Source organism: Stylophora pistillata, chromosome 2 (genome assembly GCF_964205215.1).
Source record: "Stylophora pistillata chromosome 2, jaStyPist1.2, whole genome shotgun sequence".
NCBI classification, from domain to species: Eukaryota; Metazoa; Cnidaria; class Anthozoa; order Scleractinia; family Pocilloporidae; genus Stylophora; species Stylophora pistillata.
Genome location: NC_142520.1, coordinates 22,092,102 through 22,117,972, shown reverse-complemented (window position 1 = coordinate 22,117,972; position 25,871 = coordinate 22,092,102). Strand labels below are relative to the sequence as shown.

The 25,871-nt window shown below is 38.0% G+C and overlaps 3 pseudogenes across 1 annotated transcript; all 3 read right to left on the bottom strand.

The window, feature by feature from the left end:
* Positions 1–16,329: 16,329 nt before the first annotated feature.
* Positions 16,330–16,989, bottom strand: LOC148737775 (uncharacterized; annotated as a pseudogene).
* On the bottom strand, positions 16,647–20,752 carry LOC148737774 (uncharacterized; annotated as a pseudogene). Its single transcript, XR_015997336.1, has 2 exons — positions 17,589–20,752; positions 16,647–17,247 (listed from the first exon to the last, which is right to left on the bottom strand). The product of XR_015997336.1 is annotated as an uncharacterized LOC148737774 (transcript).
* Positions 20,753–21,348: 596 nt separating this feature from the next.
* On the bottom strand, positions 21,349–24,448 carry LOC148737773 (uncharacterized; annotated as a pseudogene).
* Positions 24,449–25,871: the final 1,423 nt, after the last annotated feature.

Genomic DNA, 25,871 nt, shown 5'->3' with positions numbered 1-25,871 from the left:
GAAAAATATAAAGTCGGGGGAGAAAAAAAGTCAACGCACGGCGAGTGATAAAACGCCGCCGGTCTAACTCTACATCCCCGCCCCAAAGCCCCCAGTCCCTTTTCACAAACCCTATCTCCCCACCAAACGAAGACGAGAAAGTCTGCACCATAAACGTTTCCAGTACGAACTCTATGCAACAGTTTAGAGCCTGGTTGTTCTAGATTGTTGAATCCCAATGGTTAAATCTCCCTGAAAACAATCCACTTTATGTCAAGTTGGCACTTATTTCAGGTTTCATCAAGGCGAGAGAAACCGATAAAAAAGTATCGTATTTCTCGTTTAGTGTGAAAAACGTACATCAAAAAGGTGATTTTGACCGAGCTTTGTAGTTTCTAGAGCTATGTCTTATTGAACGTAGACCTGCCAGAGGCGATCACTGATTGTAACCGTACACTGGATATGATTATCACAAGAAATGATAACCACACCGTCTGTTCGGTATATGTCGACCGCGATATAGGGATCTCAGACAATATATGAAAAAGAGCGCACAGCACGTTATGGCGATTTATGGCGAAACATCACTTGAAGTCGATAAAGAACTTGTTGGAAACACTTACACTGTTACGCAGAGCTTCGACGGCTTTCTTGATTTTATTGAAAATATTTAGACTAGAACGAGACCCAAATAATTTCTTTTTAAGGTAAATGGAACCTCAAATAGACGACCTTATATAATTCATAGGTTACTTTAATACATGATAACAGTCCGATTCGATTCAGTCTAGTGAATTCCTTTCCCCTCTTGATCCCCATCTCAGAAATAATTTAGCTCGGGTGCCGTACGAATGTAGCCTGACAGTGACATTCATTGAAATCTTAGACCGGCCCTCCAAGATCAGAGTTTATCATTTAATTACATTTTTGCGAGTGTTTCTCGCAATTTCAGCGGTGGTCCTTTATCCAGCAACAGATTCGTTGGGAAGCGTTTTGAAGTTATAAAATAGAGAATCCAAACCACCGGTAACTCCATTGTCCTTTCTAATACAATGACGCGTGGTTTTTAAACTGTGGCTGATTGACATCTGTCCTTACCGAAATACTAGTTGGAGCCTTTTGGTTTCTCAAATCAGCAATCCTACAAAAACAATATTGCAATTCTCTTCGAATTTGTCCGTTATGACTGTTTCGGTTTTGGAGACTAGCAAATAGCTGAGTAAGTTTAAAAAAGTTAGATAGCATGACGTTTCTTTTGAAATCCCAGGGACACGTGCCACTTTATTCGCTGAGGAGATGATATACACCCTGAGCGATTTTCTCATATGCTGAGGCAGATGATATACACTCTGAGCGATTTTCTCATTCGCTGAGATGATATACACTCTGAGCGATTTTCTCATATGCTAGGCAGAGAACATTCCATTTTTAAGGAGTGAAAAGACGGTCACTCAGTGAAATGTGTATGTGTTTGGGTGAAAATTGTAATACTGAGAATGATTTTAAAGTTAGTATATTTAGAAACATTTGGAGACTGGCCTCGCAGTCCGTAGATCCAAAGAGTCTTCGAGATCCAGAACCGATGAGCAGTAAAAATAGTGAGGTCTGAAAGACCTTAATTGAAGCTATTTGACGGTCACTGATAGGCTCGGATGAATTATACCAGCATAATTTTGTGTATAATGCTGTTGCCAGAAGATCGAGTATGATTCCAGCATAATTACTTACGCGTAAATGCGTCAAACTGCGTTGCAAAAATCTTGAATTATCTGTAAATGTAATAATCCTATCAGGGAATTATATCTTGAAAAGTTGCATGGCTTCTGTTAAACCAAATCAACTAGTTCTGTTTAACGTACTTCCTCGAATTAACGCCTGGGCACTTCTTTAAAATCTCGGTCAATAAAAATGCAAAAACAGAATTCGGCCAATATCCAGCCCTCTTGACCTCACGCTTGGTTAATAACGCATATATCTTAAACTTAGTTATTTCCATTCCTTAGGTACTTTAATGGAAATAAAATCAAGGAGCTACCACCTGGAGTCTTCAATAACAACTCCGAGTTGACTCACCTGTAAGTAATACATTCACAAGTTAATGTTTGATGGATTGTTTAGAATATGACCTCAAAATCTCTTCATTAACAGTGCAATCTCATTAACATTGATGTTAAGCTCCTTTTTTGGTTTCTTGCATCAGAAAGAGTTTGTAAAGCTACAGTTTTTGTTAAAAGCTGGGTCTTAAAGTATTTAAGTTCAAGGGTCTCCGATAGCCTTAATACCTTATTATAGGAAATTAACAATGCATGTAATTAACGCGAATTTCAAAAATTCGCGTTAATTTTATGTATCTTAAATTACCTCATTGTTAATTAAAATGACGTTAACTAAAAGCATCGTTATTTAAAGACACCTTTATTATAAGCAAAGCCACAATTCCTCTACGTCACCGTTAGAGTCGGTTGACGCATCATCCTTTACTATTAAGTTCAAAATGTCCTTAGATTCATCAGTGTACCGATCGTCTTCTCTGAGGGGATAACTCACTTCTTCAACTTTCTTGCGCAAAATGTCTATCGCATTTTTGTCATCTCATTTCATTTCTTATGTTTTTTACCGGAAATAGAGAGCAAATTTTGTTGCTGGCCGTTGTTGTTTTCTAACGAGATGAGTGCGAAAAATATTAAATTCACGTCTTAATTATGCAACATACCGCACGGAAATTCGCGTTAATTAAATGTATGTAAACATAACTTTTGGAAAATTCGCGTTAATTTTATGACGCGTAAATTTTCTTCGCGTTATTAACATGCTTCGTTATATTCCTATAGTAAGGTATGCGATTAAAAGAGAGTGGCATGACTGTTAGAGCGTGTGAGTTAAACAGAGGCAAGTGTCTTTTCTCATCAGTTTCTGGATACTTAAATAAGATTTCTAACCATGATAGGTGACGAATTCCGCTCTGAGGACATCTATTTCGTTTTCATAAGGGAACACATGTTAATGACCATTGACAACGAATTATTCTAGAAAAGAAAAGAAAAATCATTTCAAAACCTCAATGAACGTTTACGCACAACATCAAAAAAACTGCGTAATGATTTATCCATTCGATTTTTCGAGCTGTAAGAGTTTTGCGTGAAAAAAACATCCATTGCGTGCTCCACGACACAAAATTTTGAGGGACTAATACTGATACCATCACAGGCTTAAAACATCTGAATTGACTCAAATCATTTACCAAAAATGCGATTCCAAATTTTGATTCAAATACCTTTCTCATTATCAGCAGTACCACACCTTTCAAAAAAGCTGTTGAAGGGACACTATTTACTTTTATTAATCTAATTTATTCAACCCATGTCATCACCTGATCAAAAGTTGTAATATCACTACGATACCTCTAAAAAACTGTTCTGAAAGCGAAATTTACCTAAATCTTCAAATCACGGCTTTGTATTTACCAAAAATGCGATTTCAATCGTAACTAACTTATCTCATTTAGTTTCAAAACAAATCATAGGAACACTTTCTATGTGGTTTTTCCCTCGACGCGAGCAATCATGATAAAAATAATTGAATTATGTGGACTTTTTGCATACAATGAATGCATATGCTGAACTGAAAAAAAGTTGGCTATTTGAAAAATTGGTCTAAGTAATGTTTCTCCAAACTCCAGTTCCATACAACCTCAGCTGCATTAAGGGACTTCATAAAAATTTTGAAATGATGTTACTTCAGTGCTCTCTTCTCAGTCCCGTAACAGGCTAGGGGGTAACTGTAGTTACTGGTTTCTCTCTTTTCCCGTGCGAAAATAGATCAATCTCTGTCCCTTCGTCCTAGTTCCTATTTACTCTTTTAGAACGCTCACTAGCACGTTATATTATTGATATCTGTGGCTCGGAGACTGAGAACGATACGGCAATAATTTATGACTCGAACCATTAAAGCTAATACAAATCAAGCCTTAGATATAACTGGTTACAACATCACGTGTCCAATCGCCTTACTTCATCATCAGCAAGACTGGTTAGAATTTTCACAAAAAATGGATTGAACACAAAGGACTTGCAAGAATCAAAACATTTATGCTGATATGAATAGTCACATAAATATTAGTAATCATTGTGCACTTACAGATTAGGTCTCTGTTAAATTTTATCACAAGATGACTTTGAGTGGTTTAAAAACTTTAGTCAAATCTTAAATTCTTGGCACTCTCTCAACTTTACTATTTAAGCAGAGATCTCCACAACAATAATCAGGCTCGATAGGCTGGGGAACTTATCATTCTCGAGGGAAGGAAATAAAAACTTTGGATCCACCGAATTAAAATGCACGCAGTTAAAAGACCACATATCAACATGTGTTTCGTGGTAAGAAATTATTCGCTGCGCTTTTCAATGGCGAAATGTACTGCTTACGTATGTTTTGCGTAGTTGGGCTTCTCGTTTTAGTGGTAAAGACTACTTGCAGTTAGTTGGCATTTTCTCAATGTCAAATACTCTAGAATAAGTGTACCAAACCAAAATGTATCAGGGGTGCAGATGTTTTGCAAGGTTCAAGGAATGCTCAGTCAGACATCTTTAGCACCAAAGAAAAGATAGCCATTCAAGGTGGAAAAACAAATATAACAAAAGAGAAACAAAATCAAAAACAAAACAAAACAAAACGCAAAAAAAACAAAACAAAACAACAAAAAAAACAAAACAAAATGTTGAATGCGCACCTAAGTTATTATTCTTGTTACTGGGATTTGGGTTCCAATCAGTACCTCAGCCTACTGTAGCTATTTCACGACGTATGTTATCCCGTAAAATATTTCGCTAAAATTTCCATACGCACTCAGAACGTTAAGACAAAATTCCTGATGACTGATTTGCGAAACTATTCAGCCTGAGTAGTCTGTAAGTTATTAACTTTACATTAACTATTTCAGAACTATACCGAAACACATGTCCTTTCGCGAGTAATGTATCCCACAAATTTGTAATATTTGGTCTATGAAAATACAGGATCAAATTTTCAGCATGTTTATTGGCTGACAAAGCGTCAGTTGATCATTAATCCCAAACCGCCTCTACTCTTTGATTCGCTCCCAACGTGCCACCTGATGAAGAACTGGAAATAAATTTGGGATTATTTTCTATTTTGAAAGAATTTTTATAAGAAGCACTTTAAATGTGTTAAAAATGTTAGGAGTTTACTAATTTGCTACATTTTTGTTCATTAAGTGAATTCGTAACACTCCTCCAATAGTACTTTGACCCATACCCAATTTATCAAACCCAATTTTTAGAAAAAGTGGTGAAAAGGACTCAATTACATCGTCTAACTCCTGGAATCGAGCCGCATCCTGGAATCGAGCTCTAGCCGCATTAAGGGACTTCATAAAACGTTTTAAATGATGTTTAGATGTAGTACATTACTCAGTTCCGCGCCAGGAGATATCTGTCTCGCTAGTTCCTCGTTTCGCTCTTTTCTTTCACAGAAATAGACATATCTCTGCTCTCTCGCACCAGTGCCTTTTTACTCACCTAGGACAGAGGGTCTGAATGGGGGTACTTCAATAACACTAACCACTGATTTTTTCGGCTAAATAACATTAAACAGTCAATTTTTGGTAATTGTAACACTAACATTAGAAAATTCATTGTAACATTATTTTTTTTTCCCATATACAAACAAACCACGGCCTAAAAGGGGAAATATCTATGTTCGGCCCATGTTTATCGTATCAAAGAGGTTTTTCGGCCAATTTCCAACATAAATGAGTGTTTAAACTTGACTAGTAATGAATGCAATGACATACTATTTCTTTTACCAATAAGACTGGCTAAAGTACTCACAATACTGACACAATGGTCAACAAATATGACAGACATGTTACTCCATCCTGGCCAAAAGCATTTAATTATATTCCATACCTAAATAGTCCTGATTGTCATGATAGTCCCATATGTTTCTAGAGATCAAGGCGGAAATGAGCGTGGATGGCGCGACCAATTGTGCTGAACGTTATGTCTGTAGCATTGTCCGCATCGCTCTTGGAGTCGGTGTCGAATTCATCCTCTTGCTCGGGGAGGTCTGTCACGTCACCAAATGCGATAAATCCGAGAATGCATTCGTCAACAAAGGTGATTCTCGGTACTTCGTCTATAGCTCGTGGAATATTTGTATCCTGGTCGACTCGTTCTTCGTTGCCTGTCCCTGGAATGTCTTGAGCATCCTCTTGAAATGTTACTCTTGTACACGATGGCGTACTGGAATATATAGCTGACAGCAGGGTTCCCGCTTTGTTCTTTGTTGTTTCGCTTCTTACCGCCATTTCCCTTTACATTCGTAAACACTGATTCGTCCTAGTACTCCCCAGAATGTAGACAAGAGCATTTCAGCTTTGGCTCACTATTCGCGTGTGATTTTCTTAATTTTTATGCAGAATTTAAAAGACTAGATAAGATTTAAAAATTCTAAAAGAACTTTGGGATTTCCTTTCAAACACTAAACAGTATTTTTTTCAAGAACAGTAAAGGTTAAAAATATGGCTAGTTTAACAGAGAGAGAAAGTAGAAACTAGAAAGTAGAAAGTCTTAAGCACTCTAAACAACAAACGTGTCTAGTTACAATGATAAGGTTGAGATCGGACGTCAGTATTATCAGGCGCCTTTGGCAGCCGCTTCAGTCCATGTGACGATCTCACCTTCCCTCCTATCCCACACAGGGGAGGACATCCACCACACAGTAATCTCGTGCGTGGGAAACAGTAAACACTAAAAAATATGGGCAAATAACACCAAACACTAAACCCCATTCAGGCCCTCAGGACACCCCATAGCCCATAAGGAATAGCAGCGTGGCACAGAAACCAATAAAAATACAAAAATGATTCCTGATTCGAACCATTAGAGCTAATACAAATCAAGCTCTATACATAACTTTTTCACAGCATCGCATCTTCAATCGTCTTACTTCATTATCAGCCAGAGTGGTAAAACTTTCCTCGAACGAACGACAGAACACAAGCAAGCTGCAAGAGTCAAAACATTTGTGCTGATGTGAATATTCATCGAACTATCAATAATCATTATGCAGTCATTTATTGGGTCTTTACTCTATGAGTAAACCAGAGCACCTTTTAATTTCATTAAAAGCTGACTCTGATTGGTTTAAAATCCTACGTCAAAAGTCCTAAGAGTCCTAACTGAGTGAAAGCTTTGCCCGTGACTTGCCTGCCTTTTCGCCATTAGCAAAGTTCGAACGCAAATTTCTTCCAGCCAAAATTGAGCTTGTTATTCATGGCGAACAAAACGAGGCTAGACATGGTTTGCGAGTAAAGAAACCATAACACCGTCTCAACTTTACTATTTAATCATATATCTTTACGCCGATAACTGGGATTGATGGGTTAGGGGACTTATCATTCTCAAGAGCAGGGAATAAAAAGTTTGGATCCACCAAAGTAAAATGCCACCAGTTAAAAGGCCACCCATCGCTAAGCATTTCGTGGTAAGAAATGATTCGATGTGTTTTTTAGTGACGAAAAGTGTTGCTTGATATTTAATTTAAATAGGGCCACCCATTGCACAAAACGTAGCCATTGTTTCTCGATCAGAAGACCAAAGACCTAATAAAGAGGAAAAGCCGTATTTAATCACACAATTTGATGTAAAGTACAAAGATGCTACGTTTGCAATCGGCCTTACAAGTGTTTAAGACAAGCAAAAAAAATGAACTGTTAATAAAGCCTCTTAAATCAACTTAAAACTTATACCTTGACTGCCTCCGTAACTAAGGTATATATGCGGCATAAAACGTGTGAGCAATTACAATAACTATTAAGCCTGGTTGAAACTGAACTGAACAACTGAAAAACTAAATTAAGCGTCTTCAATTTAAAGTTTGACATGACAATCACTACGATAAGTGCGATGCAGAAACTTAAACAGAGTGCGCACGCAACATTAGACATGATGTTCAACTTAACAATGAAAATTAAAAATTGATTTGCAGAGAGGAAAATTCAGCGATTATTTGGCGTAAAGTCCTGAAACTAAGATTATTAATTGCAAAGGGCTTTTCTTGATATTATTTGTCGCAAAGTGTGTTCTATTACAAATAGTAATTGCGGAAAGTAGGGCTATTAATTGTGACTGAATCATTAACAGTCGAGTTTGACGAGCTTTAGACTTAATAATCGTGCATTGTATGGTCAATAAGTGCAGCTGACAGCAAATGTTTTTATTGATCGTACTCCTTTCGAAAGAAAGTTTAAGCAAAACTTTTTATGGACGGCCGCCATTACGTTAAAAAATTTAGAATTCATTATTTCTTCGCACATGGCTTTTTAGGTACGTCACATATTTGAAGTCTTCTCGGGTTTAAGTTCTCAGTGAACTTCCTGTCTATTTAAAAACTATGTTTACCAAGGACGTTTTTCTTTTCTTTCGCTTTTCGAAGAGGTTCAGCACATGCTTTCGATATTGTGCGACACTTGACTAACGTTTCTTCTCTATGATAATGCAAGTCAATATGTTAAATTCGGATAGCGTTTAAACAGAATAAAGTTTGACCGAATACAATTGCAAACAAACAGCTAAATAGGTCAAATTACCCCAAATGCTTCCCAATAACAGCCTTTTGCGAAGCTGAAACGTATGTTTGTGAGCAAGTGACAGATGAAACGGGCGGCGGTGATGGATGTATTAAAATTATTTCAGGCATGGATAATATGTATCGGACTCCTCTAGTCCGGCTTTAATCAATTGGAAATTTCCATACTCAATCCTAAAAAGGAAGAATGCCTCACTGATTTCCCCCTTTTTTCTTTTTTTGACAAAGTAACGTCATTCCAAAAGAGATAAGTTTGCAGTGAAACAATGTTTTTTTTTAGGATTGAGTTTAGCAATTTCCAATTAAGTAAAGCAGGGCTCTGTCTGGAGTATTGTTCAGAAGTTTGGAAAACCTAAACTTGGTGGGGGGAAATATTAAGAACAAAATCTTGATCAGATGCACTGAATGTGATAACTAATTTGCTTCATTTTTGTCCATTAAGAGAATTCGCAACACTCTTCAAATGGTACTTTGACACATACCCAGTTTAAGTTATCTAACTTAATTTTTACAAAAAATGGTGAAAAGGACTAAATGGCATCGAGTAACTCTTGGAATCGAGGAGAGATCTAATAATAGGCTATCTCCATTTCTTAGGTCCTTGAATGATAACCAAATTAAGGAGCTACCACCTGGAGTTTACAATTACAACTCCAAGTTGTATTACCTGTAAGTAACACATTCATAAGTTAATATTTCATGGATTGTGCGAGCTCCAGCTCTATGCAGCTCTAGCCGCATTAAGGGACTTCATATAACCTTTTAAATGATGTTTAGATGTAGTACAGTACTCAGTTCCGCACCAGGATATATCTGTTTCGCTGGTTGAATGCGTTTCGCTTTTTTCCTGTACAGAATTAGACATATCTCTGCCCTCCTGCACCTGTGCCTATTTACTCTCCTAGGACACCCCATAGCCCTCAAGTAATATCAACGTGGCACAGAAACCGATGAAAATACAAAAATGATTCCTGATTCGAACCATTAGAGCCAATGAAAATCAAGCCCTATGCATAACTTGTTGACGATATCACATCTTCAATCGTCTTACTTCATTAACAGCCAGACTGGTAAGACTTTCCACAAACGAACGACAGAACACAAGCAGGCTGCAAGAGTCAAAACAGTTATGCTGATGTGAATATTCACATAACTATTAATAATCATTATGCACTTATTGATTGGGTCTTTACTCCATTAAAAGCTGACTCTGACTGGTTTAAAATCCTAAGTCAGAAGTCTTAAGGGTCCTGAGTCAAAGCTTTGCCCACCACGTTCTTGCCTTTTCGCCATTTGCAAAGCTCGAACGCACATTTCTTCCAGCTAAAATTTACCTCGTTATCATTGGCGAACAAAACGAGGCTAGAGATGGTTTGAGAGTAAAGAAACCATAGCACCCTCTCAACTTTATTATTTAATCAGATATCTTTACATCAATAACCTGGCTTGATGGGTTAGGGGACGTCTCATTCTCAAGAGCGGGGAATAAAAAGTTTGGATCCACCAAAGTAAAATGCATGCAGTTAAAAGGCTACCTATCGCTATGCATTTCGTGGTAAGAAATGACTAGATGTGCTTTTCAGTGGCGAAAGGTACGGCTTGATAATTAAAGTGGCCCTGACATGAAAATTTTCGTACATCATTTTTTTCATTTTTGTGTTTAGTTTGTCTCCTTCGCATACTCTGCTAAATTTCATTCTAGACCGAGCACCAGAACTATCTTTTTTCGGGCCGTTAAATTCGCGATTTTGCGTCCGCCATTATTTGACCATGTTCCGGAAGTTGATCGCAGGACTCAGAGGAGGTGACGTCAAAGGCTCAACGCGAAAATCTCACATGGCAAAATGTCAAGCAAACACAACAGAGTGCTTTACTCTATTCTTACAAAAACTAAACAAAAATGACGAGGCGTCGATGCGTAATTCAAAGCTGAAGTAATCGTGCAGACCATGCTGCAGGTATTTCTCTGCACCGGAGCCTTGCAAATAGGTCAGAGCAGGAAAGACGGATGCGATTTGCACGAACTCGCCGAGTAAACTTTCATCCTGCAGGAATATTTGGGATCTGCTCCGAACACTTCTCGGAGGACTGTTTCGAGAGATCTGTGTAATTTGAAGGATCTAGGCGAAGAATTCTGTCGGGTTCAATGCCTACCGTTCAAAAAAGGGACAAGAAAAACCGTCCTCAGTGCGATCTCGACGAAAGGGAAGCTACAAACCTCCACGGGTTTTGTCACCTATATATGTGAGTTGATCATTATCCGCCGTTAACAACTCTCTGGAAGAATACCTTACACAAAGGAAAGAACTCGGTGAACATTGTAAATAACAATGATAACATAGCCAAGTAGAGGAATGAGATTTCTGACCTTAAAGAACTCACTTTTATACAAAAGAGATGAAAAATATAATTGTGAGCTCTGACTGTAAGAAAAGCTGGCTTCAATATCAGCGAAAGTATAACAAACAGCTTAAGACACACAGAGCTAGAAACACTTTAAAATGCAAGCTTGACGTCAAATAACCGAGAAAATGAAAATTTCTTAAAAAACCTCTCAAACTATCAACCATCTGACAGCCAAGTCAGCGTGCGATCAAAGGGTCTCAAATCCATCTCAACACCCGTGACAAACGAATGTAAATTCAGGCCAACTTTGATAGATTTATTCGCAAGACAAATGCGCCTCCGTTACACCTTTCTCGGACAAAACAAAGAACCACTTCCATTTCATATCTAACTGAATGCCACCGGTTCAGTCTTCTATCGCCATTCAGAGCTACTTGGAAAATTGTCATAACACAACTTGCAGACTGTATCTAAGCCTAAAAATACTTTGCGACGCAATGAGGTCACGGCTCTAAAAGAGTTGAAACAAACTCTGCTTTAAACCCCTATTTAGATAGGGCCACCCGTTGTACAAAGAGTTGCCATTGCTCCTCGAACAGAAGACAAAAGAGCTAATACAGAGGAAGATCTGTTTTTAATTACGCAATTTGATCTAAAGTACAAAGGAGCTACGTTGGCTCTCGGCCTCAGTGTTTAAGACAAACAAAAAAAATTAACTTTAGTAAAGCCTGTTTGATTAAATCAAAACTTATGACTTGACTGCCTCCATAACTAAGGTATATATCAGATACACTGTATATATGACCTTCATATAATCATGGTATATATGACGTTCATATATTTAAGGTATATATGTAGCAAAAAAAGGGTGAGCAATTACGGGTGAACAACTGAAAAACTAAATTACTTCAAGTTAACTGAATGTTTAAAATAACAATCACTGCGATAAATGCGATGAAGAAACTTCAACAGAGTGCGCACACAACAGTAGACATGATGTTAAACTTAACAATTAAGATTAAAAATTAATTTGCGGAGAGAAAAGTTCAACGATTATTTGGCGTCAAGTCCTAAAATTAAGATTGTTAATCGCAAAGGGCTTTGCTTGCCATCATTAGTCGCAAAGAGTGTTCTATTACGATTAATAATCGTTGAAAGTACGGATATTAATCGTGACTGAATCATTAATAGTCGTGTTTGACGAGCTTTAGACTTAAGAGGCGGTCAATCTTATTTCCACCCGGTCAATTTCGCGTCAAATATAATTGCGCCAGAAACTCTGTCAACAAAAAGACTTTATTTAGGAAAGAACTAAATTAGATTTCGTTTGATTCGAAATAGTTTTCTGACTGCGGTAGGGGCCCTAATTATTTCCCAGTCCGTAGAGACCGTCGCAACACCTCGGAAATTGAAAAAAAGGCATGTTTTGTAACATTGAAAAATATTTGATTCGCATAGTTAAGCCACCGAATTTATATCAGATTGCTTAAAAACCTTTCTAGTTTGTCAAGAGAATTAGAATTTTTGCTCTCAATATATTTGAAAAGGCGAATTTTAACATATTCTGACCACTATAAGTCGTCATAAGCCGATGGTCGTAAATAACCTTTATTTAGACGTTACGTTTTGGGATTTGGGACCTGGTTGACAACTCTAGCCTACACAGCCGTGAATTTTAGACCATTATAGGCAAAAACGTGTAAAAACCCCTGTACGTTTTCGATTTTTTAAAAGCTATGACCGTTTGAATTAGCACATGCACGAGTATTCGCAATTTTTTCACCTACACTAAAATCGAACCACTGGAGCAGATTTCGTTATAAATACGGCTTACCTTCGGCGCATCTTGGGTTTATGTGAAATTTCAGATGTTCCTCGCGCCCCAAACTAGTGAACTTAATGATAACCCCAGCTAATAACTCCAAACTTCAGCGGTCGGCATCAATCGACACTCTTCTTTAACTGGTTGTTGCGAACTAAACTCGAAAACTAAAGCCATGTTTCGCGCTTAATGTCCTGTTGAAACTTTGGATCGCTGCTGCATTCTCTTCAAGAATCAGCCATAGAACTCCACAAGTCTATATGCCGAAGTTTGGGGGCTAAAATTTGGTATATAAAGCTGAATAATAGCGCTATGGAACACAGCCGTGGTTCCATTTTCACAGAGGTCCGCATTAACCATTGCGGGTGAACCCGCTGGCCCTTTATTTTTTTTTGGAAGGCCTGCAAGTGTTGTATGGCATGCAAGTGCCTTTTCGAAACTAGAAAGGCGTCAGTTTGTAGCGAGTCTTCAGCGAGGATGATAAAGCTTTCAGAATGTACAGGTGACATCAGTGATCATCTACAAGCATGTCACATAGGTCAGCTCAGAGGAAAGGTACAAGAATATGAGCTTATCGTTAACAGGTCAGGGTTGCCACACTACCTTTCCCCTGATCATGATCAACTTGAACAATTTTGGATATGCGAAAAGCATAGAGTAAACATGGGTAAAAAGTGGCGACCACGTCGCACTTGCCAGTACCCGCTGCACAGCGGCCGGAAAAAGCAGCTAAATACTAGAAATGCAGTTCATCTCGACATGTCAAGGGAAATTAATACTATCTTTGCACAACTCATTCCAACAGGTTCCCGTAAATATGATTCTTATGTAAATTCTAGCTTACCAATCAGGTATTGTCCTGAAATGTGGAGCACGGTTTAAATCAAGATAAGATCTACACATATATTGAGGTGCGATAAGTGTCAGAATGCAAAAAGTCCATCTGAGGTCAGATGAAGCCGGTTGCTATCACAACAGCTCCATAGTAACAGCGGTGAGAGATGTCGCAAAAGGAGTTGGGGTTGAAGTTCATAGTTATCAGTAACTCGGAGTCGCAGTCTGCTGAAGACATTTGTGATCGTATCCTCTGCCTTATGAGGTCCTCTATTCGTGCTTACTGCAACGAAGGGCACGATGTTCTAACTGCCGTGGACATGAGAGATGCCTTGACGCAACACCCAGTGAAGGGAACAACCACTGCAGTTAGCATAGTCGACGAATCAAAGAACAGTCTCTTTATAAATGAGATTGAGCATTTTAGTAGCTTCCACAACTTCGAATATGGAGATACCGGTCTGAGATAGAGTTTGGAGATGTTATGGCATCGGTAAAGGGAAGTATATTCCATATGACGTTATTTATATCAAGCACCAAGGTCAAACGTCCCTTCAAGACATAGAATCTCAAGGGTTCTATGATCCTCCTAAAAAGCGTGTGGTCAAGCGTGGTTCAAAGGACAGCAAGGAAACAGAGAGTACAACGCTATTGTTTGAATGCTTTGTGCTTGGATGGCTTGAAGTGTTCGAAACGATTTTGCAACTAGAGCTGCACCTGGACGTTGGAAAGCATACAGTCAGCAGGTTAAGCCAGTATGATGCAATGAAAATGGACTGGGTCCTTAAATTCTCGTCGATAGATACCGCTGGTATCGAGTGTTTGAGCTGTTCGTCAGATTCCAGTACACCACTCACTTTTCCTGGGGATACTTCGCGCCACTCGCCTCTACGAACAGGATAGGCCGTAGTCAAACCGAGGAGCAGTGTTAGATTTTCAAAGAATGTAAAAGAATACCTAACGGCACGGTTTACACTTAGAGAAAGAACTGGGCGAAAGGTAGAACCCGGCCAAGTTGCAGTGGACATGCGAAATGCGAAAAATGAGTCAAATGCACGTTTGTTCACTAGAGAACAGTGGCTGACAAAGAGCCAAGTTCAGAGCTTTTTCTCCTAGCTAGCAGCAATGCGACGCAAAGATCAGAGTGTGATCGGGATATCGTTGGACGAGCAGGAAGAGGTCCAATGCGTCCAGGAGAATTCTGAGAGACAAGATCTGGTAGACAAAGTTAAAAAAGAGATCAAAGTCTCGCATCCAATCTGCTACGACACGTATGACCTCTGTGAACGTTACCACAGTAACACACTTCAGAAATTCAATGTGGTTTTGTTGCGAGCCATCTGTAGTCATTTTGAGATCCCTGTAAAACTGAGAGACAAAAAGCAGATCCTCGTAGAAAAACTGTACGGAGAAACAATGCGTAAGGAGGGTTCGTTTGGCAGAAAATAAATGCAACAATGGGATGAGAGACCAAGATATTTAGATAAAATACTTTAAGTTCCATTGCATTTTGATTTTGCGCGAACGGCGGTAAAATCGATTTGGTGGCTCTCATGTCCGCTTCACTAGGTCTAGATAACCAATAATTTGAACCTCATTTTACGTGCTGCGCTATGATCGAGAGGGATTTGGAAAAGACTCAAATTTACAAAAGCTATTGAATTTGAATACGAACTAGCCTTACGATTAATTAGGTAACGGCAAGACTTGCTAATGTTTAGTAAGACCTTAATGTCACGAAACTTTCATATAGCAAAAGAATGACAACCCTGAATGCAACATGAAGCAAAATTCTGAAGGAAATATGTTTATTAATACAAGCATATATTTTAAATTTTAATCTTCATATCTTGTAGAAAGAAATACACTAAGGTAAATAAATAAAAGTATGGTTTTACCTAAACATAACAGCTAAAAGCTTCTTAATTATTTGACTAATAATGAGGTCAGATTGATCTATGCAATTATCCTATCAGTATAGAGAATTACTCCTTTTAAATAAAATTTTATTTATCTTTGTATACTTCATCCTGCTCTTAAAACTTTCAAGCTGCAACCTTTTGTACCTTTTATTTAAGACAAATCCATTACTAAACAAATAACAACATAACAAGCAAAATGCTGTGTCATTAGTTATTAACCCTTTGACCCCTAACAGTGACCAGCATCTAATTTCTTCTTACAATATTAACCCCAAATTAAACAAAGTCACAAGAATGAAGGAAATAATTACTAACTAAAGGAGCTCTTGATTGTTAAACAAATTCTCCTTGTCAGCACCTTGGAAAATGTATTGAGAACAGTATGGAGAATATTCATACTGGTCTTAGCATGTAAAGGGTTTAGTGGTCAAACCTTTATGTACAAAATTCCATAATTACATTAGACCAGAAACCCTGCCTCTAAAATGCAAGTCAGTTAAAAAAAATGGGTTTATAAAGTTTTCTTTGTAATAAATTATATCAGTACATACCAAGTGATATCAGTGACAACAGTACTTTTGCATTCCGACAGGTTTAACCTGTCCAGCAAACATAGCTAATTTAAACAATTTTGCATCAATTTGAAAATATTTTTCTTATTAAGTAGGCATATTACTCATATTACTGGTACACAGAATTTGTTGAGATCTTAGTTATCATTCTCATTGCAAGTATGCCTTATTGTGCACCAACTTGGCCTAGAAAAATACACTTCACATCAAATATTTTGGGAGATTTAAACTGTTGATTAAAAATAATTCAACTACCCTTCCCAAGCCAATGCACCTTCAAGGCGCTTAACTAAAATTTCCTTATTACCTGCAGTGCTTAATCCTCTACTATGTAAAGCTTCCTTTAAACCAGGTACTGTCATCAAAGTTGGATTGATAGCTACACTTCTTAGCTCAGTGGCATTACAGAACTTTAAATGAGACCACAGTGATAAGTTATCAGCAAAGCGAGTATTGCACTGTTTACAGACAATGGGTTTAGTGCACACAACACTGATTCTGTCGCGCCTCTGCTGCTTGCACAAGTCACCAGGTCAATACTAGACAAACAAACTTGACAACTGAGCAAATCATTTTCTTTATTTCCACCACAATTGCAAACATTTGGTTGGTAACAGTGTGGCGGAGAACGTCATTGGTAGTGTGAGGGATAACAAGAGGGCATTGGTTGATGTTCTGGGAGGTGAAATGAGTGAACATAATTACTTCGCTTTACTTGCCACCATTTACCAGTGGTGGTGCTTACATTTGACTGGTTAGTTAAGGTCAAATCTTCCCTCACTCCAAAATGTTTGGCCTCTTTAGCCTGCAAAGAGACAATAATGCCATAACCCACCCTATACCTTGTAAACAGCAAATTTCCATGATAGGGAATGGCATATCCAACTGTCCATGTGTTGTGACATCAACACAAATGTACCAAACTTGTGGGGTACACTAACTCACATACTCGAAAATTATCCTTAATGAATCTTGTTTTATTCTCCTCTTTGTTTTCACAACATCTCTCTTAATTTCTGCTCTCACACACAAAAACTGATTTTATCATCTTCCACGCATCTCCTGTTACAACCTCGTGATCTAGTCTACGCATGCTTATGCAACTTTCGCATTGTATCATCTCTAAAAGCGTCTCCTGTGTGCTTACGCAACTTCTGTTAAACTGGATGAAAAAAGCAAAGACATCAAGTTAAAATAGATACTACACATTTCTTTCAGTTCTGCAACCTGGGCAGAATTGGTCTCTATTCTTTTAAATTCCCCCTGCATTCCTCAGACACTCACCTATCTTCCTAAGAGCCAATCGTTGGATTGTTTATGCCTCTGTTTCGTCTTCACTTTCTTAAGTGTCAAGTAAACAATGGTAATATGAAGCCAATGCAATGGCTTGATTGCCACTAAGCCTAACTGGTAACTTGTTATACCTGTTAGCTTCATCACTAAAATGTTCTTTTACTCTTGAAGCCAAGTATCCCAGTCCACACCCCCCACCCCCCCCCCTACCTGATGTATGCCTTACATGAGGAAAACTTCTCTTCTGCAGGTATTGCTTTAGGTGCACCTTTGACTTCTGTAACATCTCCTGCTTCCTAGCACGCTCCCCAACACTGTCTGTACCAGAATAATAATAATAATAATAATAATAATAATAATAATAATTTTATTTATATAGCGCTAAAATCCAATAATTGTCCAAAGCGCTACCTAATTACAATATAAAATATAAAAATATATAATATAAAATATCTACAATATACAATATAATTCAAATATAGCCTAAGTTATCTACTATATAAATATAAATCTCTCTTAATTTCTCAGAAACCCTCAAAAGAGTCTTATTCCCTATAGGTGCTCCCAGAGCAGAAACAAAAGGATCAAACTTTCCTCTTTCCATGGCATCTAAGTATAGGAGATCAATATAATGTTGCCAGGCATTGATCTTACAATGCATGGGTTCTGGCCTTAACTTGTCTGGAAAATGCCCAATCCTAGGAAGATCAAACTGTCAGATGCCATTTTCAGCCATGAACTGTAACTTTCTGGAATTTCAATTTTTTTTCTGAAAGGTTTTGGGGAAGAGAGGCAAGAAAATCGTTGTTTACCTTTTCAGTATTAGAGGTTCTCATTTCCTTAGTGTAAGGTTTCCAGGTGTCATCTTTACCCATTCCAAAACTACCCCCCTTAGTGTTCATGTTTCCTTTATGAACATTTGCATTTGAGGAAGGATATGTAGCTGCCTGGTTGAGTTCACTGGCTGCCCAGCTCTGCCAGGACATGCCCGCTCCTGGCTGAAATTCAACAATGCACCCTTTATCACAAACAGTGAAAACACTACCTTCAAACATGTTCATCTCTTCAGTGAGCTTCTTCCAGAGGTCATGCATTATTTGATCTTTCTCTTTTACACTTACACCTGATCACCAAAGTTCCAGCTCACCATACTTCCAATTGACATTGTCAGCTCATTTGTTTCAGGAGCTCCATCATCTGAGAACTGAAAAATTAAATGATTTTCATTTTCATTGAACCAGACATGCTTACAAGAAAGATGGGGAACTCTCATGTGCAAATCAATAATCAGAAACACCTGATGCCCCCTGGGATCTGTGTGACATGACCAATGTCTAAACTTTGAACAAACTTGTCAACATTATCATCTGACAAACTGAGCTTGGGTAACCTTAGGTCAACTCCAAGACATTTAATGTTACGTAGCAGCCAGACCTCTTTTTTAGTATTAAAAAAATTAACTTTGTGTTTTACAGACAAGATTTATATATTTAAGTGGTACGGACTGTTTCAGCACATCTTCTGAAAATTGATAATCATTAATGGCTCTCTCAGAAATACACTGAAGAAATTGGCCCCTCATAGACTACTTTCATAAATGGCCACCAGATTAATATTCTTTTGTTGAAATTTAAATTAGCCTTTCTGGCCTCGTTCTCCAGTACAAAATTCAAATGAATACATTATCTCAAGTGAGGCCAGAAAGGCTAATTTGAATTCAAACAAAAGAATATTAATCCAGCAGCCATTTATGAAAGTGGTCAATGGTTTCGTAGCTTGCATTGGCAGCCAAAAAATCCCATGCCCCATCCAATAGCGTACCTATTGTAGATTAGTCATTTCGTGGAGCAGTCAGTCGAAAAGCCTGATTTTTCTTTCTTCTGCCATGGAAGTGAAAGGCCATAGCCACTCAATATAAAAAAAAATAAGGTTGGGAAGCTTTATCCAATGTGAAATAAAGGACTTAAAAAAGCTCTTTAGTATAGAGAAGCGCACACAGAAAATCACGTGTGACATCGTAAAGATTATAAGACTTACTGGATATCTCTAAAGAAATGTGGGCTCTGGAAAGACCCTGTTTACCAGGCCAGAAAAGTGGAACTTAGGGACCAAGTTAATGCAGTGCGGGAAAAGATGCCCAATTGTGTTATTATAAAAGATGTGAGGTCAAGGTTTCCTAACCCTCCAGGCATTCCTTACATGGGGCATAAAAGGGAATAAGCAAATTCTCATACAAATGCCCATGTCAAGGAGAGCAATTATAAATATCAATTGAATAAGTTCATAAAACATATACAGTCATAACAAAATTAAGAGGTGGAAACATCAATAAAACTGCATGGAAAGTCCCTTAAATAATACCTACACTGTAATACTCATGAATGCTTCACTACTTAGTACCAGCAGTTGGTGTAATTATTCTTCCCTGGTTACCTCACATCTTTTACAAGACATTTGAGCTCCCATTTAAAGTTATCTCAAGAAGTCAGAATCACTGGTAAGCAGAATGGACATCAGTTATTTAGATTAAAAAAATGTAGAGCAGATGGTTTCCCTGAATTTGAATGTTTTTGCAGTATACACCCTGATCTCTGCCGGATGATTTGGATTCCTGGCATGTTGGTACATCTTCAGAGAAAATATTTCTCTATTCACATTTTCATTCTGCAAGAGAAATAAGTCAATAAGAAAGAGTAAGCATAGCATTGAAAAAGTGCCAAAGCAATTGTGCACAATTAACAACAGCATAAGTCTTTTAACCAATCAAGAATGGCTACTTCCATGTGTATGTTGAAGGTGCCATCCCCATAGTGGATCCGCTTAGCAGCATAAATTAGCATCACTGAATGGAGAGATTCAATCCAGTATCTTTCCCTACACTGCAGAAGTTAACAGATTTTGAGTGGCTTTTTCTGTAACTAGCTAGAACATGAATTTTTTGTAACTTTTTTAAGGCCTTTACTGTAACATCCCTAATTTGGAAAAAGCAAACTTTTTCATACAAAGAAACAAAAACATACAGTAGCATGTGCCAATTAATTACCCACACGTAATCATAGGCATGTCTATATATTGAGGTTCCCATAATGGCTTTCCTATAGGGAGCTACAGCTTCAGGTTTAGTTAAAACCTTTTGCTCATTAGGTAGCCATTGTGCTTGCAACATGACTCTGCATGGCAATTGACGTGATTTCCCTGAGTCATAAATAAAGAAAATTATAGAAAAACAGATTAATAGATCAGTATTAATGATAGTAAGTATAATGCTTCTGGTTTTCCATTTTTACAGAAAATTGTGTAATCTTTGAGTTCATGAATTATGCTATGTCTTGTTAGAATTACATAACAAATTGTGTTCATAATAACAAAAATTAAATTAGCATGAAATTCTTGCTCACTGAGTGGACTCTTCTTCATGCAGAAGTACTCATGAGAAAAAAATAAACAACAAAAAAGAGAGAATTACTTGTCATACTATAAAAGTTTTTTCTGTCCTCCATACTCATATTACATCAATGGTAGGATATTATTGAGGCTGCAAATGTATCATACCTTGGGTCTCAGTTAGAAAAGTCAGCAGCTCTTTTGTCATAGGGACTTCACAGCTCACTGCTGAAGTTTCACTAGCCCTACTCCAGTTTACAACTCCTAAAACTTTTTTGGTTCTAAACAGAATCAGTAAAAATAAGAATATTTTTAGGAAGAGCATTGAGTGTATTAAGGTTCAACATATCATACAAAGAGTCCAAAAGTATCTTACGAGAAAGAAAGGGCTGACACCGTCGTGTGTGCTGCTGATCTACTCTAATCATGCCTTGCATCTGTAATAACACACTACAGGAAGAAATGTTAGATATCAAAACATAACATTGAACACATTTCTGTACTCACAAATCTCTCAGGGGTTACAATTTGATACCAGATATTGTATGCTGAGATGTGCTCGTCAGCAGAGCTTTGCAGAAGTCTACTAGATCCCATGCATCAAATTGACTGCTTGCAGAGATCCTGGCTTGCAAAAAGGAACAATTCAACAAAACTCAAGCATGCACCTCCCATACTCTAAGACTGGTGTATAAGTATGTGGCCAAGGACAAAGTAAAATTGAAATCAACCTGTACCTCTCCATTTACAACATAACCAGGGCTGCTTTTCACTTCTTCCTGGGCAGCAGACATGGACTCATTGCGAACCCTATTCACAATGGTTGCATAACAATGCATTTTCAAGACTGTTGAAGTAATTTAAAAAAGGAGGTATTTTAGAATTCAGGTAAGAGAGAAACCAAATAAAAAAACTGCTCAGTCCATTTGAAGTATTTTGGTGGAGAGATCATCATTTGGCTTGCTGTAAACTGTTGTTGACTGCCATTTGCTTGCAAGAAGAAATACAACATAGGAGCATTAGAGTAAGTGCATCGCCAATCTATGAAAAACAGAGGCAGATAAGTGACCAGAGAGAGCGAGTTTCAGAAAATTTCCAGCAGAAAACGAAAAGGTACTTACCTCAAATTTACATAGTACTTTGGAGGACATCCTGCCATGATAGAGGAGGAGAGCCACTTGAATGAATCTCCACATACACATGAAACTGTTACGGACACAACGTGACTTTGTCGATTGAAGATTAATAAATCGCGATCATTGAGTTTTCCATAGTAACAGCATGCTGTGGAGAGAGTGTTACAAAAAAAAAATACAGAGCTCGCAGAGCTCCCTCGCTGCAGAGATATATGGGGTCGTTCTCTGCTGAAGGCGTAGTGATCTGCATTCTTTGTGGTGTATGTTCTGCATGTGGAGGGGAAATTGGAGAAACAGCATCAGAGAAATGTAAAGAAATACACGAAGATGGAGTGGAAGACGCTAAAGGAAAAGAAAACCGTGTGGTAGATGGTGTAGAAACAAGAGAGGGGTCCGGACTAGCTGTGCTTCCAGTTGATGATAAGCTCAGTTGGCTCGATGTCAGTCCTTTCCTCTCCATTTTCTCCTCAAAAGGTTACAGAAGAGCCTCCATCAGATCCGCATTCTGTGTACTTGAGGTCGCTTTTGTTAGATTTAGCGCAACTTTTGCCATTTTGACGCGGTCTTTGATGCCAAGAAGTCTGCTCTCTTGAGGAAGCTCTCTGTTGAAAGAGAACTGAAGACCTCAATCTGTTGGACGCTTTTTCTTGCACATAGATGGGTAATTTCCGTGAGCCATAACGCACAAAATTCACAATAAATATCCTTCGAGCAGCGACAGCTAAGAATGTTGCCGAACAACCACTAGAGTTCTGAAATGCAGGCTGCTAATCGCACTTAGTTAGAGGCATTGCCAGCGATAATATTGCGCATGCATTATTTATGACGCCGCTAGTTTCAATGGGAATAATCTGAAGGCTCTGTTAACCGAAGTGTATAAGGGGCTTGGGGATGTAAGTCGAAATTACACGGCGCGAATTTTGAAAATACAACTGTACGACTGCATAGTCGACCGTAGATCGCACTTTGAACGGTCGAACGATGTGTTGGTGCCAATTAAAATCCAAATGAGCTAAATTATGGGAATGAGAGTCAACAAGACTCAATATCTTCTAATTTTTTTACCCAAAATAATACTTTTACTGCGTCTTCCATGCACACCGTTTCGCGTATGGTTAGACCGATGGTCGTAATATTGGATGATTCTTTCATTTGAGCTAATATCAAGGGGCGGAGCCAACCTATTTAAAGCGCACCCTCGTGTTTAAACCTGCTTATTAAGCTGTGAACGAGTCGTCACGTGACTTCTAAGATAGTAACGGGAGGAATTTACATAGCAACCGGCTATCTTATTTATATGATTAATTAATTATAATTAGTTAATTAATTAACAATATTTCCGGGTGCAGATTCTGGAAATTGTTCCAATTTTTTTATTTTTTTTTCACACCAGTATATTTTAAGCACAAAAGCTCACGAATAAAATAGATACCGAGATAGTGCGAGAGTGCATGGTGCGCGAAATATGAAACATTTATGCATTTTTTTTCCAGAATTTATCATAATTGTACACCGTTCACCGTTCCTCATTCAATTCTTCATTTTAAAAATCCCTGTGCTATTTGGTAAATAAACCTCTTCTGGCCGGCGGCTGGTATGTCGGCTGATAATGTCCGCGGCTGAGAGATTGTCCGAAAAATGAATATTTAGCCGAGAAGCGAAGCTTCGAGGGCAAATATCAAATTTTGAGGATAACCTCTTAGCCAAGGACATTATCATGACATACCAGTAAGGCAGAACGGGGTTTATTTATTTTTCAACCCTCCCATTCATTTTCCATTAATTTTTGAGCAGGAGAGTGCAGGCGCGAGCCTGTGTTCACGAAGGGTAATCCTCCGCAGCTTTTTAATCTCTTTCGTCACCTGATTCTGTGACTATGCTTTCGGGAATTAAGATACCGTTTGGATCTAACAATTGTCAAAGAACTTCGACTTAAGCCTCAATGCATTTCTCCAGAGAATTGCTTGATCTGAAAATCACTGGAGAAATTATTTATGTTAAAAAGCAGAAATTTTTGATATCTTTCTACTAAAAGTCAACTGTCTAGGACCTAGAATTAAACAAACAACCATCAAAATCGAGAACGATTCATCGTAAATTGTCAAAGTTAATATCGTCTCCCCACCCCCCCCCCCCCCGCTCTCTTAAGTACAACACTTTGATACAATTTGTCACCCAAAGAAAAACTCGGTAAAATATTTCCATTTGAACTACAAAGACGATAGGATTCCATAGAACTTGGTTGTCTATGAAGATGCAAAGTAATAACGTTTACCTAAATCAATTATGGGTCAAGCAACCATAAATCCTTAGGAAAAAATAAGGCGATGTCAACAGGTATCCGGAAAGGATGCAATACGCTTATCCGGAAATGGTACTTTGGAAATGAATACTGCTCTTAAATGCTCCAAGTTTAGTATCACTATTGCTTTTTAACTTGTCAAAGATTCGATCTACAGGATCGGCGATAAGTTCTGAATCATAAGAGCTTCTCCGCGGGATTATTCGAATGTGCTCACCTCCAGATGTATCGCCAGCAGCTGGGCTCATATTACAAGGGTAGAAATTATCGTAACCGTATGCGCTATCTTAAATCTGCAAACTTGGGGTGAACACTCTTGCACATGACCTCTTTATCTACTTGGTCAAATTACAAATAATTGCTCATTATTAGAATGTGTAATAAATTCTCGTCAGGAAATATAAGACAATACACTTGCATAAATGTGCCCTCCGACCAAAGGAAAATTTATATTCTAGATACATGTAGGCCTGAAATAAAATTCACTGTAGTTTCAGTACTTTCCGGATTGATATATCAAGGAGATATCATACAAAAGTTAACAGAAAAATCAATCTTGCTGCAAATGTTTCTTTTCAAGCTAGAATTGAATCTCGATTCCTGGCTTGATACACGCATATGCGATAGACCGTCAAACAAAGAATATTTCTCTCTTTCTTTTTTATCCTATTCTTTGGAGCGTTCTTATATCAAAGCGGAGAACTGGAATCTATACTTGAAGAAATTACCAAAGTATTGTGCGAATATAGTGTAGTACACTGCGGTTAAATTGAAAAGCGTTTACTCGCGTCCGTTAATCACTTACTCTTAACCAAAACACGAACTGCATATCCTAGAATAGATTAAATACATGCGATATATATCTGCATGCAAATCCGTAGGTCCTGAGTGTATTACAAGTGGTTGCTTACTGTTGCTCGTGGATCGTGATTACTTTATCCAGAATTACGATCTAGACTTGTCTTTTATTCCAAAAAGGATCATGATTACACGGTGTCTTATCCTGGACTAAAACTCTAACTATAATTTTCTATCTAAAAAGCACTAACTAAACACGGAGACGTCAATCTAACCAAACTATCAAGAGACCAAACAGCGATAAGTAAAGTAACCAGATCATTCGGCTTAATTGAAAACCCCGAAAACTTCTAAAAGTTCTAAATTAAGGGATAACAAATTGGCGTAAACGAAATGTCAAAACAAAAATATCCTATCAACACACCGACACTGTGATGTATTCACAGGTTCTACCTAATCTAGCTTCAGTCATCGTTACCACGCGCTGGTCTTTGGCTGGCCCATAATGACATTTGTAAATTAATTGACAAAATTACAAAAATTGCGAAGAAATTATCTCTCCTTACATTTCATAATGGCAAAGAAAAAGCTTCCTTTCCACAAGTTTAGGCTTTTAATTTTGCATTACTGCGCAGCACCTTATTACGAAAAATTGATACACTGTTTCAAATGCTCCTTGACAAAACCACTGTCTTCTCAGTTCATTTCTTAATGGTAAAGGAAATGCCACCAAAGAAAGCACGAACGCCCAGTGGATTCTCAAAAATAGGATTGGCCAATGGCTAATGCATGTTACATGGATGGATGTCTGATACATCGGCTCCGCGCGATCAACGAAATGTAATAGTGCAGTGGACACGTTTGGCTCAAAAT